This window comes from Pleurodeles waltl, unplaced genomic scaffold (assembly GCF_031143425.1).
Source record: "Pleurodeles waltl isolate 20211129_DDA unplaced genomic scaffold, aPleWal1.hap1.20221129 scaffold_162, whole genome shotgun sequence".
Classification (NCBI taxonomy): Eukaryota; Metazoa; Chordata; class Amphibia; order Caudata; family Salamandridae; genus Pleurodeles; species Pleurodeles waltl.
Window position 1 is genome coordinate 393,536 of NW_027149868.1, and position 14,563 is coordinate 408,098.

The window sequence follows — 14,563 nt, forward strand, 5'->3', positions numbered from 1 at the left end:
AAGTCTACCCTTCTGTCCTAGCATTTATTTGGAGCTAGGGAAATGTTTCTCAATCAGAGGGGCACATAATGTTTTAACAAGAGAGAAAGCAGCTATGGAAAACAAAAAAGGGGAAACTCCTCCGAGCCGGATTTGAACCAGCGACCTAAGGATTTCTGTTTCTCCACTACAGTCCTCCGCTCTCCCAACTGAGCTATCGGAGGATTGGGCAGTACAGCTTTCCATGCTGCATTCATCTTTCTTTCAATAATGGTTGCGGCGGGAGTGGGGTGGGAGTACTGCAGTCTAATCTTGAAAATCATGAATATGACCTGCAGCTTGCTCTACAAATTGCCACTTCCTAGAGTGCATTCTCAGCTACATCTTATCACCATAAAGGGGGACTGCTTACCTACCTGAATGTGCTGTGCTGGCGTGAAGGAAAGCAGGGGACCTAGAATTAGACATCCTACAGAAAGGAGTTTTCCTGAAAGGGCATGGGGCCGAGGAATCCACAGCCCTTTGGAAGCATTTCTGGCAAAAGGATGACAGCATGGGAACATGAAGGAAAGGACAGAAAGTTAGGAGAGTCATTACTCCGTACGGAGCATGAAGAACATGCATTTTTAATGCTTCTGTGAAAGGAACTGGAAAAGCAAAACCAGTAGATTAATGGACCATTCAGAAGTGATTAGGATGAAGAAAACATTCTGTTTTTCTTAAACCTTCTGGTAAGAGTCTCTGGTTTAGAGGAAGAATTCAAATAAATGACCAAGACAGCTGTGCCCGTTTTCTATACTAAGAATGCCAAGATAAATCTCCACTTTGGTTTCTTATGGAAGCAAGATTATTTTTTTCTATAAACACGGGAAATGAGATAGCCCCATTTCAAAAGGTTTTGCAAGGCGAAGAAAGTGGGGTTCTGGCACCAGCTGCATGACATCTCACTTCGTTAGTCATGATGCCAGCCTAGCTATCTGTCAAAAGGCAAGATTAGCATGGCGAAAAGCTGGAGATGCCGGGGATTGAACCCGGGGCCTCATACATGCTAAGCATGCGCTCTACCACTGAGCTACATCCCCACATCCTGTAGAGGGTGGTCTTGCTCCACACATGGAAAGCTGGAATTCTATTGAACGTACATTCACCACATATGACACTGGAATGGGAAGCGTCAGGTGTGGAATTCCACATGACTTACAGCTGGATTTTCTAGCACCGTTTTTTATGGAATAAGGTTGACTCTAGAATGAATAATTCCCCACACACAACAGCTAGATGCAATCGAAAAAAGCCAGAGTATTCAAGGCAACTGGTTCAGGATACATCAAAGAAGGATATGGTTGAGTGCCGCTTCCACATCTTGTGAGATGACTTAAGGTACCCCTGCTCTTTTTTGCAGGACACACAGCTATGTTACATTAGCATGTAAAGCGTTGAGATCTAGATGCATCTACGGCTAGGGGCGGCATGTTAATTCTGGGTTTTAGTCCATTTCATTCTCAGTTATGTGGGGGAAAAAATGGCACGATCTTTCTTAGAGAGGTGAATGGTATGCCCTGATTTCTTTTGCATGGCTAAATGTATGGGGTGTGGGTTTAATCACTGGGAAAGAGCAGTCTTCTGACCATTATAACTGCAGACGATTTTAATCCAGCGAGGCAACCGTACTGTATTGATATTCCAACATGAGAACAGCATTTTTGCTACCTTCCCTCTTCATGGTGTGTAGACGCATTTGTTAGCGGTTTCGAGCAGCCTTCTTAGCGCAGTAGGCAGCGCGTCAGTCTCATAATCTGAAGGTCCTGAGTTCGATCCTCAGAGAGGGCATTGCAGTGTTTCTTTTGTCAAGAGAAACATCTCAGATTTTCTCCAAATCTGTAAACTATTACTCCACATCACATCTTGCTCAGTTTTAAGGAGTTGGTGTCTTTGTAGATTCCCTCTTTCATTTCCATGGCCACTCTCATTGTAGGTGAGTTTTAGCTGGGTCGGCTGCCGAAACATCTACCTTGGTACAATGAAACTGGAAGTCTTCCAAATGCCTTCATATATTTAGTCAAGGCTTTGGAATGAATTCTGATCTGCAGGTCCTTGTTTACTTCTCTTCCAACATCCCTCAGAAATGACTATGTGGTCAATTTCATTGGAAAGCAGAAGAAGTCTACCCTTCTGTCCTAGCATTTATTTGGAGCTAGGGAAATGTTTCTCAATCAGAGGGGCACATAATGTTTTAACAAGAGAGAAAGCAGCTATGGAAAACAAAAAAGGGGAAACTCCTCCGAGCCGGATTTGAACCAGCGACCTAAGGATTTCTGTTTCTCCACTACAGTCCTCCGCTCTCCCAACTGAGCTATCGGAGGATTGGGCAGTACAGCTTTCCATGCTGCATTCATCTTTCTTTCAATAATGGTTGCGGCGGGAGTGGGGTGGGAGTACTGCAGTCTAATCTTGAAAATCATGAATATGACCTGCAGCTTGCTCTACAAATTGCCACTTCCTAGAGTGCATTCTCAGCTACATCTTATCACCATAAAGGGGGACTGCTTACCTACCTGAATGTGCTGTGCTGGCGTGAAGGAAAGCAGGGGACCTAGAATTAGACATCCTACAGAAAGGAGTTTTCCTGAAAGGGCATGGGGCCGAGGAATCCACAGCCCTTTGGAAGCATTTCTGGCAAAAGGATGACAGCATGGGAACATGAAGGAAAGGACAGAAAGTTAGGAGAGTAATTACTCCGTACGGAGCATGAAGAACATGCATTTTTAATGCTTCTGTGAAAGGAACTGGAAAAGCAAAACCAGTAGATTAATGGACCATTCAGAAGTGATTAGGATGAAGAAAACATTCTGTTTTTCTTAAACCTTCTGGTAAGAGTCTCTGGTTTAGAGGAAGAATTCAAATAAATGACCAAGACAGCTGTGCCCGTTTTCTATACTAAGAATGCCAAGATAAATCTCCACTTTGGTTTCTTATGGAAGCAAGATTATTTTTTTCTATAAACACGGGAAATGAGATAGCCCCATTTCAAAAGGTTTTGCAAGGCGAAGAAAGTGGGGTTCTGGCACCAGCTGCATGACATCTCACTTCGTTAGTCATGATGCCAGCATAGCTATCTGTCAAACGGCAAGATTAGCATGGCGAAAAGCTGGAGATGCCGGGGATTGAACCCGGGGCCTCATACATGCTAAGCATGCGCTCTACCACTGAGCTACATCCCCACATCCTGTAGAGGGTGGTCTTGCTCCACACATGGAAAGCTGGAATTCTATTGAACGTACATTCACCACATATGACACTGGAATGGGAAGCGTCAGGTGTGGAATTCCACATGACTTACAGCTGGATTTTCTAGCACCGTTTTTTATGGAATAAGGTTGACTCTAGAATGAATAATTCCCCACACACAACAGCTAGATGCAATCGAAAAAAGCCAGAGTATTCAAGGCAACTGGTTCAGGATACATCAAAGAAGGATATGGTTGAGTGCCGCTTCCACATCTTGTGAGATGACTTAAGGTACCCCTGCTCTTTTTTGCAGGACACACAGCTATGTTACATTAGCATGTAAAGCGTTGAGATCTAGATGCATCTACGGCTAGGGGCGGCATGTTAATTCTGGGTTTTAGTCCATTTCATTCTCAGTTATGTGGGGGAAAAAATGGCACGATCTTTCTTAGAGAGGTGAATGGTATGCCCTGATTTCTTTTGCATGGCTAAATGTATGGGGTGTGGGTTTAATCACTGGGAAAGAGCAGTCTTCTGACCATTATAACTGCAGACGATTTTAATCCAGCGAGGCAACCGTACTGTATTGATATTCCAACATGAGAACAGCATTTTTGCTACCTTCCCTCTTCATGGTGTGTAGACGCATTTGTTAGCGGTTTCGAGCAGCCTTCTTAGCGCAGTAGGCAGCGCGTCAGTCTCATAATCTGAAGGTCCTGAGTTCGATCCTCAGAGAGGGCATTGCAGTGTTTCTTTTGTCAAGAGAAACATCTCAGATTTTCTCCAAATCTGTAAACTATTACTCCACATCACATCTTGCTCAGTTTTAAGGAGTTGGTGTCTTTGTAGATTCCCTCTTTCATTTCCATGGCCACTCTCATTGTAGGTGAGTTTTAGCTGGGTCGGCTGCCGAAACATCTACCTTGGTACAATGAAACTGGAAGTCTTCCAAATGCCTTCATATATTTAGTCAAGGCTTTGGAATGAATTCTGATCTGCAGGTCCTTGTTTACTTCTCTTCCAACATCCCTCAGAAATGACTATGTGGTCAATTTCATTGGAAAGCAGAAGAAGTCTACCCTTCTGTCCTAGCATTTATTTGGAGCTAGGGAAATGTTTCTCAATCAGAGGGGCACATAATGTTTTAACAAGAGAGAAAGCAGCTATGGAAAACAAAAAAGGGGAAACTCCTCCGAGCCGGATTTGAACCAGCGACCTAAGGATTTCTGTTTCTCCACTACAGTCCTCCGCTCTCCCAACTGAGCTATCGGAGGATTGGGCAGTACAGCTTTCCATGCTGCATTCATCTTTCTTTCAATAATGGTTGCGGCGGGAGTGGGGTGGGAGTACTGCAGTCTAATCTTGAAAATCATGAATATGACCTGCAGCTTGCTCTACAAATTGCCACTTCCTAGAGTGCATTCTCAGCTACATCTTATCACCATAAAGGGGGACTGCTTACCTACCTGAATGTGCTGTGCTGGCGTGAAGGAAAGCAGGGGACCTAGAATTAGACATCCTACAGAAAGGAGTTTTCCTGAAAGGGCATGGGGCCGAGGAATCCACAGCCCTTTGGAAGCATTTCTGGCAAAAGGATGACAGCATGGGAACATGAAGGAAAGGACAGAAAGTTAGGAGAGTCATTACTCCGTACGGAGCATGAAGAACATGCATTTTTAATGCTTCTGTGAAAGGAACTGGAAAAGCAAAACCAGTAGATTAATGGACCATTCAGAAGTGATTAGGATGAAGAAAACATTCTGTTTTTCTTAAACCTTCTGGTAAGAGTCTCTGGTTTAGAGGAAGAATTCAAATAAATGACCAAGACAGCTGTGCCCGTTTTCTATACTAAGAATGCCAAGATAAATCTCCACTTTGGTTTCTTATGGAAGCAAGATTATTTTTTTCTATAAACACGGGAAATGAGATAGCCCCATTTCAAAAGGTTTTGCAAGGCGAAGAAAGTGGGGTTCTGGCACCAGCTGCATGACATCTCACTTCGTTAGTCATGATGCCAGCATAGCTATCTGTCAAACGGCAAGATTAGCATGGCGAAAAGCTGGAGATGCCGGGGATTGAACCCGGGGCCTCATACATGCTAAGCATGCGCTCTACCACTGAGCTACATCCCCACATCCTGTAGAGGGTGGTCTTGCTCCACACATGGAAAGCTGGAATTCTATTGAACGTACATTCACCACATATGACACTGGAATGGGAAGCGTCAGGTGTGGAATTCCACATGACTTACAGCTGGATTTTCTAGCACCGTTTTTTATGGAATAAGGTTGACTCTAGAATGAATAATTCCCCACACACAACAGCTAGATGCAATCGAAAAAAGCCAGAGTATTCAAGGCAACTGGTTCAGGATACATCAAAGAAGGATATGGTTGAGTGCCGCTTCCACATCTTGTGAGATGACTTAAGGTACCCCTGCTCTTTTTTGCAGGACACACAGCTATGTTACATTAGCATGTAAAGCGTTGAGATCTAGATGCATCTACGGCTAGGGGCGGCATGTTAATTCTGGGTTTTAGTCCATTTCATTCTCAGTTATGTGGGGGAAAAAATGGCACGATCTTTCTTAGAGAGGTGAATGGTATGCCCTGATTTCTTTTGCATGGCTAAATGTATGGGGTGTGGGTTTAATCACTGGGAAAGAGCAGTCTTCTGACCATTATAACTGCAGACGATTTTAATCCAGCGAGGCAACCGTACTGTATTGATATTCCAACATGAGAACAGCATTTTTGCTACCTTCCCTCTTCATGGTGTGTAGACGCATTTGTTAGCGGTTTCGAGCAGCCTTCTTAGCGCAGTAGGCAGCGCGTCAGTCTCATAATCTGAAGGTCCTGAGTTCGATCCTCAGAGAGGGCATTGCAGTGTTTCTTTTGTCAAGAGAAACATCTCAGATTTTCTCCAAATCTGTAAACTATTACTCCACATCGCATCTTGCTCAGTTTTAAGGAGTTGGTGTCTTTGTAGATTCCCTCTTTCATTTCCATGGCCACTCCCATTGTAGGTGAGTTTTAGCTGGGTCGGCTGCCGAAACATCTACCTTGGTACAATGAAACTGGAAGTCTTCCAAGTGCCTTCATATATTTAGTCAAGGCTTTGGAATGAATTCTGATCTGCAGGTCCTTGTTTACTTCTCTTCCAACATCCCTCAGAAATGACTATGTGGTCAATTTCATTGGAAAGCAGAAGAAGTCTACCCTTCTGTCCTAGCATTTATTTGGAGCTAGGGAAATGTTTCTCAATCAGAGGGGCACATAATGTTTTAACAAGAGAGAAAGCAGCTATGGAAAACAAAAAAGGGGAAACTCCTCCGAGCCGGATTTGAACCAGCGACCTAAGGATTTCTGTTTCTCCACTACAGTCCTCCGCTCTCCCAACTGAGCTATCGGAGGATTGGGCAGTACAGCTTTCCATGCTGCATTCATCTTTCTTTCAATAATGGTTGCGGCGGGAGTGGGGTGGGAGTACTGCAGTCTAATCTTGAAAATCATGAATATGACCTGCAGCTTGCTCTACAAATTGCCACTTCCTAGAGTGCATTCTCAGCTACATCTTATCACCATAAAGGGGGACTGCTTACCTACCTGAATGTGCTGTGCTGGCGTGAAGGAAAGCAGGGGACCTAGAATTAGACATCCTACAGAAAGGAGTTTTCCTGAATGGGCATGGGGCCGAGGAATCCACAGCCCTTTGGAAGCATTTCTGGCAAAAGGATGACAGCATGGGAACATGAAGGAAAGGACAGAAAGTTAGGAGAGTCATTACTCCGTACGGAGCATGAAGAACATGCATTTTTAATGCTTCTGTGAAAGGAACTGGAAAAGCAAAACCAGTAGATTAATGGACCATTCAGAAGTGATTAGGATGAAGAAAACATTCTGTTTTTCTTAAACCTTCTGGTAAGAGTCTCTGGTTTAGAGGAAGAATTCAAATAAATGACCAAGACAGCTGTGCCCGTTTTCTATACTAAGAATGCCAAGATAAATCTCCACTTTGGTTTCTTATGGAAGCAAGATTATTTTTTTCTATAAACACGGGAAATGAGATAGCCCCATTTCAAAAGGTTTTGCAAGGTGAAGAAAGTGGGGTTCTGGCACCAGCTGCATGACATCTCACTTCGTTAGTCATGATGCCAGCATAGCTATCTGTCAAACGGCAAGATTAGCATGGCGAAAAGCTGGAGATGCCGGGGATTGAACCCGGGGCCTCATACATGCTAAGCATGCGCTCTACCACTGAGCTACATCCCCACATCCTGTAGAGGGTGGTCTTGCTCCACACATGGAAAGCTGGAATTCTATTGAACGTACATTCACCACATATGACACTGGAATGGGAAGCGTCAGGTGTGGAATTCCACATGACTTACAGCTGGATTTTCTAGCACCGTTTTTTATGGAATAAGGTTGACTCTAGAATGAATAATTCCCCACACACAACAGCTAGATGCAATCGAAAAAAGCCAGAGTATTCAAGGCAACTGGTTCAGGATACATCAAAGAAGGATATGGTTGAGTGCCGCTTCCACATCTTGTGAGATGACTTAAGGTACCCCTGCTCTTTTTTGCAGGACACACAGCTATGTTACATTAGCATGTAAAGCGTTGAGATCTAGATGCATCTACGGCTAGGGGCGGCATGTTAATTCTGGGTTTTAGTCCATTTCATTCTCAGTTATGTGGGGGAAAAAATGGCACGATCTTTCTTAGAGAGGTGAATGGTATGCCCTGATTTCTTTTGCATGGCTAAATGTATGGGGTGTGGGTTTAATCACTGGGAAAGAGCAGTCTTCTGACCATTATAACTGCAGACGATTTTAATCCAGCGAGGCAACCGTACTGTATTGATATTCCAACATGAGAACAGCATTTTTGCTACCTTCCCTCTTCATGGTGTGTAGACGCATTTGTTAGCGGTTTCGAGCAGCCTTCTTAGCGCAGTAGGCAGCGCGTCAGTCTCATAATCTGAAGGTCCTGAGTTCGATCCTCAGAGAGGGCATTGCAGTGTTTCTTTTGTCAAGAGAAACATCTCAGATTTTCTCCAAATCTGTAAACTATTACTCCACATCACATCTTGCTCAGTTTTAAGGAGTTGGTGTCTTTGTAGATTCCCTCTTTCATTTCCATGGCCACTCTCATTGTAGGTGAGTTTTAGCTGGGTCGGCTGCCGAAACATCTACCTTGGTACAATGAAACTGGAAGTCTTCCAAGTGCCTTCATATATTTAGTCAAGGCTTTGGAATGAATTCTGATCTGCAGGTCCTTGTTTACTTCTCTTCCAACATCCCTCAGAAATGACTATGTGGTCAATTTCATTGGAAAGCAGAAGAAGTCTACCCTTCTGTCCTAGCATTTATTTGGAGCTAGGGAAATGTTTCTCAATCAGAGGGGCACATAATGTTTTAACAAGAGAGAAAGCAGCTATGGAAAACAAAAAAGGGGAAACTCCTCCGAGCCGGATTTGAACCAGCGACCTAAGGATTTCTGTTTCTCCACTACAGTCCTCCGCTCTCCCAACTGAGCTATCGGAGGATTGGGCAGTACAGCTTTCCATGCTGCATTCATCTTTCTTTCAATAATGGTTGCGGCGGGAGTGGGGTGGGAGTACTGCAGTCTAATCTTGAAAATCATGAATATGACCTGCAGCTTGCTCTACAAATTGCCACTTCCTAGAGTGCATTCTCAGCTACATCTTATCACCATAAAGGGGGACTGCTTACCTACCTGAATGTGCTGTGCTGGCGTGAAGGAAAGCAGGGGACCTAGAATTAGACATCCTACAGAAAGGAGTTTTCCTGAAAGGGCATGGGGCCGAGGAATCCACAGCCCTTTGGAAGCATTTCTGGCAAAAGGATGACAGCATGGGAACATGAAGGAAAGGACAGAAAGTTAGGAGAGTCATTACTCCGTACGGAGCATGAAGAACATGCATTTTTAATGCTTCTGTGAAAGGAACTGGAAAAGCAAAACCAGTAGATTAATGGACCATTCAGAAGTGATTAGGATGAAGAAAACATTCTGTTTTTCTTAAACCTTCTGGTAAGAGTCTCTGGTTTAGAGGAAGAATTCAAATAAATGACCAAGACAGCTGTGCCCGTTTTCTATACTAAGAATGCCAAGATAAATCTCCACTTTGGTTTCTTATGGAAGCAAGATTATTTTTTTCTATAAACACGGGAAATGAGATAGCCCCATTTCAAAAGGTTTTGCAAGGCGAAGAAAGTGGGGTTCTGGCACCAGCTGCATGACATCTCACTTCGTTAGTCATGATGCCAGCCTAGCTATCTGTCAAAAGGCAAGATTAGCATGGCGAAAAGCTGGAGATGCCGGGGATTGAACCCGGGGCCTCATACATGCTAAGCATGCGCTCTACCACTGAGCTACATCCCCACATCCTGTAGAGGGTGGTCTTGCTCCACACATGGAAAGCTGGAATTCTATTGAACGTACATTCACCACATATGACACTGGAATGGGAAGCGTCAGGTGTGGAATTCCACATGACTTACAGCTGGATTTTCTAGCACCGTTTTTTATGGAATAAGGTTGACTCTAGAATGAATAATTCCCCACACACAACAGCTAGATGCAATCGAAAAAAGCCAGAGTATTCAAGGCAACTGGTTCAGGATACATCAAAGAAGGATATGGTTGAGTGCCGCTTCCACATCTTGTGAGATGACTTAAGGTACCCCTGCTCTTTTTTGCAGGACACACAGCTATGTTACATTAGCATGTAAAGCGTTGAGATCTAGATGCATCTACGGCTAGGGGCGGCATGTTAATTCTGGGTTTTAGTCCATTTCATTCTCAGTTATGTGGGGGAAAAAATGGCACGATCTTTCTTAGAGAGGTGAATGGTATGCCCTGATTTCTTTTGCATGGCTAAATGTATGGGGTGTGGGTTTAATCACTGGGAAAGAGCAGTCTTCTGACCATTATAACTGCAGACGATTTTAATCCAGCGAGGCAACCGTACTGTATTGATATTCCAACATGAGAACAGCATTTTTGCTACCTTCCCTCTTCATGGTGTGTAGACGCATTTGTTAGCGGTTTCGAGCAGCCTTCTTAGCGCAGTAGGCAGCGCGTCAGTCTCATAATCTGAAGGTCCTGAGTTCGATCCTCAGAGAGGGCATTGCAGTGTTTCTTTTGTCAAGAGAAACATCTCAGATTTTCTCCAAATCTGTAAACTATTACTCCACATCACATCTTGCTCAGTTTTAAGGAGTTGGTGTCTTTGTAGATTCCCTCTTTCATTTCCATGGCCACTCTCATTGTAGGTGAGTTTTAGCTGGGTCGGCTGCCGAAACATCTACCTTGGTACAATGAAACTGGAAGTCTTCCAAGTGCCTTCATATATTTAGTCAAGGCTTTGGAATGAATTCTGATCTGCAGGTCCTTGTTTACTTCTCTTCCAACATCCCTCAGAAATGACTATGTGGTCAATTTCATTGGAAAGCAGAAGAAGTCTACCCTTCTGTCCTAGCATTTATTTGGAGCTAGGGAAATGTTTCTCAATCAGAGGGGCACATAATGTTTTAACAAGAGAGAAAGCAGCTATGGAAAACAAAAAAGGGGAAACTCCTCCGAGCCGGATTTGAACCAGCGACCTAAGGATTTCTGTTTCTCCACTACAGTCCTCCGCTCTCCCAACTGAGCTATCGGAGGATTGGGCAGTACAGCTTTCCATGCTGCATTCATCTTTCTTTCAATAATGGTTGCGGCGGGAGTGGGGTGGGAGTACTGCAGTCTAATCTTGAAAATCATGAATATGACCTGCAGCTTGCTCTACAAATTGCCACTTCCTAGAGTGCATTCTCAGCTACATCTTATCACCATAAAGGGGGACTGCTTACCTACCTGAATGTGCTGTGCTGGCGTGAAGGAAAGCAGGGGACCTAGAATTAGACATCCTACAGAAAGGAGTTTTCCTGAAAGGGCATGGGGCCGAGGAATCCACAGCCCTTTGGAAGCATTTCTGGCAAAAGGATGACAGCATGGGAACATGAAGGAAAGGACAGAAAGTTAGGAGAGTCATTACTCCGTACGGAGCATGAAGAACATGCATTTTTAATGCTTCTGTGAAAGGAACTGGAAAAGCAAAACCAGTAGATTAATGGACCATTCAGAAGTGATTAGGATGAAGAAAACATTCTGTTTTTCTTAAACCTTCTGGTAAGAGTCTCTGGTTTAGAGGAAGAATTCAAATAAATGACCAAGACAGCTGTGCCCGTTTTCTATACTAAGAATGCCAAGATAAATCTCCACTTTGGTTTCTTATGGAAGCAAGATTATTTTTTTCTATAAACACGGGAAATGAGATAGCCCCATTTCAAAAGGTTTTGCAAGGCGAAGAAAGTGGGGTTCTGGCACCAGCTGCATGACATCTCACTTCCTTACTCATGATGCCAGCCTAGCTATCTGTCAAAAGGCAAGATTAGCATGGCGAAAAGCTGGAGATGCCGGGGATTGAACCCGGGGCCTCATACATGCTAAGCATGCGCTCTACCACTGAGCTACATCCCCACATCCTGTAGAGGGTGGTCTTGCTCCACACATGGAAAGCTGGAATTCTATTGAACGTACATTCACCACATATGACACTGGAATGGGAAGCGTCAGGTGTGGAATTCCACATGACTTACAGCTGGATTTTCTAGCACCGTTTTTTATGGAATAAGGTTGACTCTAGAATGAATAATTCCCCACACACAACAGCTAGATGCAATCGAAAAAAGCCAGAGTATTCAAGGCAACTGGTTCAGGATACATCAAAGAAGGATATGGTTGAGTGCCGCTTCCACATCTTGTGAGATGACTTAAGGTACCCCTGCTCTTTTTTGCAGGACACACAGCTATGTTACATTAGCATGTAAAGCGTTGAGATCTAGATGCATCTACGGCTAGGGGCGGCATGTTAATTCTGGGTTTTAGTCCATTTCATTCTCAGTTATGTGGGGGAAAAAATGGCACGATCTTTCTTAGAGAGGTGAATGGTATGCCCTGATTTCTTTTGCATGGCTAAATGTATGGGGTGTGGGTTTAATCACTGGGAAAGAGCAGTCTTCTGACCATTATAACTGCAGACGATTTTAATCCAGCGAGGCAACCGTACTGTATTGATATTCCAACATGAGAACAGCATTTTTGCTACCTTCCCTCTTCATGGTGTGTAGACGCATTTGTTAGCGGTTTCGAGCAGCCTTCTTAGCGCAGTAGGCAGCGCGTCAGTCTCATAATCTGAAGGTCCTGAGTTCGATCCTCAGAGAGGGCATTGCAGTGTTTCTTTTGTCAAGAGAAACATCTCAGATTTTCTCCAAATCTGTAAACTATTACTCCACATCACATCTTGCTCAGTTTTAAGGAGTTGGTGTCTTTGTAGATTCCCTCTTTCATTTCCATGGCCACTCTCATTGTAGGTGAGTTTTAGCTGGGTCGGCTGCCGAAACATCTACCTTGGTACAATGAAACTGGAAGTCTTCCAAATGCCTTCATATATTTAGTCAAGGCTTTGGAATGAATTCTGATCTGCAGGTCCTTGTTTACTTCTCTTCCAACATCCCTCAGAAATGACTATGTGGTCAATTTCATTGGAAAGCAGAAGAAGTCTACCCTTCTGTCCTAGCATTTATTTGGAGCTAGGGAAATGTTTCTCAATCAGAGGGGCACATAATGTTTTAACAAGAGAGAAAGCAGCTATGGAAAACAAAAAAGGGGAAACTCCTCCGAGCCGGATTTGAACCAGCGACCTAAGGATTTCTGTTTCTCCACTACAGTCCTCCGCTCTCCCAACTGAGCTATCGGAGGATTGGGCAGTACAGCTTTCCATGCTGCATTCATCTTTCTTTCAATAATGGTTGCGGCGGGAGTGGGGTGGGAGTACTGCAGTCTAATCTTGAAAATCATGAATATGACCTGCAGCTTGCTCTACAAATTGCCACTTCCTAGAGTGCATTCTCAGCTACATCTTATCACCATAAAGGGGGACTGCTTACCTACCTGAATGTGCTGTGCTGGCGTGAAGGAAAGCAGGGGACCTAGAATTAGACATCCTACAGAAAGGAGTTTTCCTGAAAGGGCATGGGGCCGAGGAATCCACAGCCCTTTGGAAGCATTTCTGGCAAAAGGATGACAGCATGGGAACATGAAGGAAAGGACAGAAAGTTAGGAGAGTCATTACTCCGTACGGAGCATGAAGAACATGCATTTTTAATGCTTCTGTGAAAGGAACTGGAAAAGCAAAACCAGTAGATTAATGGACCATTCAGAAGTGATTAGGATGAAGAAAACATTCTGTTTTTCTTAAACCTTCTGGTAAGAGTCTCTGGTTTAGAGGAAGAATTCAAATAAATGACCAAGACAGCTGTGCCCGTTTTCTATACTAAGAATGCCAAGATAAATCTCCACTTTGGTTTCTTATGGAAGCAAGATTATTTTTTTCTATAAACACGGGAAATGAGATAGCCCCATTTCAAAAGGTTTTGCAAGGCGAAGAAAGTGGGGTTCTGGCACCAGCTGCATGACATCTCACTTCCTTACTCATGATGCCAGCCTAGCTATCTGTCAAAAGGCAAGATTAGCATGGCGAAAAGCTGGAGATGCCGGGGATTGAACCCGGGGCCTCATACATGCTAAGCATGCGCTCTACCACTGAGCTACATCCCCACATCCTGTAGAGGGTGGTCTTGCTCCACACATGGAAAGCTGGAATTCTATTGAACGTACATTCACCACATATGACACTGGAATGGGAAGCGTCAGGTGTGGAATTCCACATGACTTACAGCTGGATTTTCTAGCACCGTTTTTTATGGAATAAGGTTGACTCTAGAATGAATAATTCCCCACACACAACAGCTAGATGCAATCGAAAAAAGCCAGAGTATTCAAGGCAACTGGTTCAGGATACATCAAAGAAGGATATGGTTGAGTGCCGCTTCCACATCTTGTGAGATGACTTAAGGTACCCCTGCTCTTTTTTGCAGGACACACAGCTATGTTACATTAGCATGTAAAGCGTTGAGATCTAGATGCATCTACGGCTAGGGGCGGCATGTTAATTCTGGGTTTTAGTCCATTTCATTCTCAGTTATGTGGGGGAAAAAATGGCACGATCTTTCTTAGAGAGGTGAATGGTATGCCCTGATTTCTTTTGCATGGCTAAATGTATGGGGTGTGGGTTTAATCACTGGGAAAGAGCAGTCTTCTGACCATTATAACTGCAGACGATTTTAATCCAGCGAGGCAACCGTACTGTATTGATATTCCAACATGAGAACAGCATTTTTGCTACCTTCCCTCTTCATGGTGTGTAGACGCATTTGTTAGCGGTT

The 14,563-nt window shown here is 43.9% G+C and overlaps 13 non-coding genes across 13 annotated transcripts; 6 read left to right on the top strand and 7 right to left on the bottom strand.

Annotated features, from left to right (window-relative positions):
* Positions 1–989: 989 nt before the first annotated feature.
* TRNAA-AGC (transfer RNA alanine (anticodon AGC)) lies at positions 990–1,061 on the bottom strand. Its single transcript has one exon. It is a non-coding gene; the product is annotated as a tRNA-Ala (tRNA).
* A 675-nt stretch (positions 1,062–1,736) lies between these two features.
* On the top strand, positions 1,737–1,809 carry TRNAM-CAU (transfer RNA methionine (anticodon CAU)). The gene has a single exon. It is a non-coding gene; the product is annotated as a tRNA-Met (tRNA).
* Positions 1,810–3,128: 1,319 nt separating this feature from the next.
* Positions 3,129–3,200, bottom strand: TRNAA-AGC (transfer RNA alanine (anticodon AGC)). Its single transcript has one exon. It is a non-coding gene; the product is annotated as a tRNA-Ala (tRNA).
* A 675-nt stretch (positions 3,201–3,875) lies between these two features.
* Positions 3,876–3,948, top strand: TRNAM-CAU (transfer RNA methionine (anticodon CAU)). Its single transcript has one exon. It is a non-coding gene; the product is annotated as a tRNA-Met (tRNA).
* A 1,319-nt stretch (positions 3,949–5,267) lies between these two features.
* Positions 5,268–5,339, bottom strand: TRNAA-AGC (transfer RNA alanine (anticodon AGC)). The gene has a single exon. It is a non-coding gene; the product is annotated as a tRNA-Ala (tRNA).
* Positions 5,340–6,014: 675 nt separating this feature from the next.
* On the top strand, positions 6,015–6,087 carry TRNAM-CAU (transfer RNA methionine (anticodon CAU)). Its single transcript has one exon. It is a non-coding gene; the product is annotated as a tRNA-Met (tRNA).
* Positions 6,088–7,406: 1,319 nt separating this feature from the next.
* TRNAA-AGC (transfer RNA alanine (anticodon AGC)) lies at positions 7,407–7,478 on the bottom strand. Its single transcript has one exon. It is a non-coding gene; the product is annotated as a tRNA-Ala (tRNA).
* Positions 7,479–8,153: 675 nt separating this feature from the next.
* On the top strand, positions 8,154–8,226 carry TRNAM-CAU (transfer RNA methionine (anticodon CAU)). The gene has a single exon. It is a non-coding gene; the product is annotated as a tRNA-Met (tRNA).
* Positions 8,227–9,545: 1,319 nt separating this feature from the next.
* TRNAA-AGC (transfer RNA alanine (anticodon AGC)) lies at positions 9,546–9,617 on the bottom strand. Its single transcript has one exon. It is a non-coding gene; the product is annotated as a tRNA-Ala (tRNA).
* A 675-nt stretch (positions 9,618–10,292) lies between these two features.
* Positions 10,293–10,365, top strand: TRNAM-CAU (transfer RNA methionine (anticodon CAU)). Its single transcript has one exon. It is a non-coding gene; the product is annotated as a tRNA-Met (tRNA).
* A 1,319-nt stretch (positions 10,366–11,684) lies between these two features.
* TRNAA-AGC (transfer RNA alanine (anticodon AGC)) lies at positions 11,685–11,756 on the bottom strand. Its single transcript has one exon. It is a non-coding gene; the product is annotated as a tRNA-Ala (tRNA).
* A 675-nt stretch (positions 11,757–12,431) lies between these two features.
* On the top strand, positions 12,432–12,504 carry TRNAM-CAU (transfer RNA methionine (anticodon CAU)). Its single transcript has one exon. It is a non-coding gene; the product is annotated as a tRNA-Met (tRNA).
* A 1,319-nt stretch (positions 12,505–13,823) lies between these two features.
* TRNAA-AGC (transfer RNA alanine (anticodon AGC)) lies at positions 13,824–13,895 on the bottom strand. Its single transcript has one exon. It is a non-coding gene; the product is annotated as a tRNA-Ala (tRNA).
* Positions 13,896–14,563: the final 668 nt, after the last annotated feature.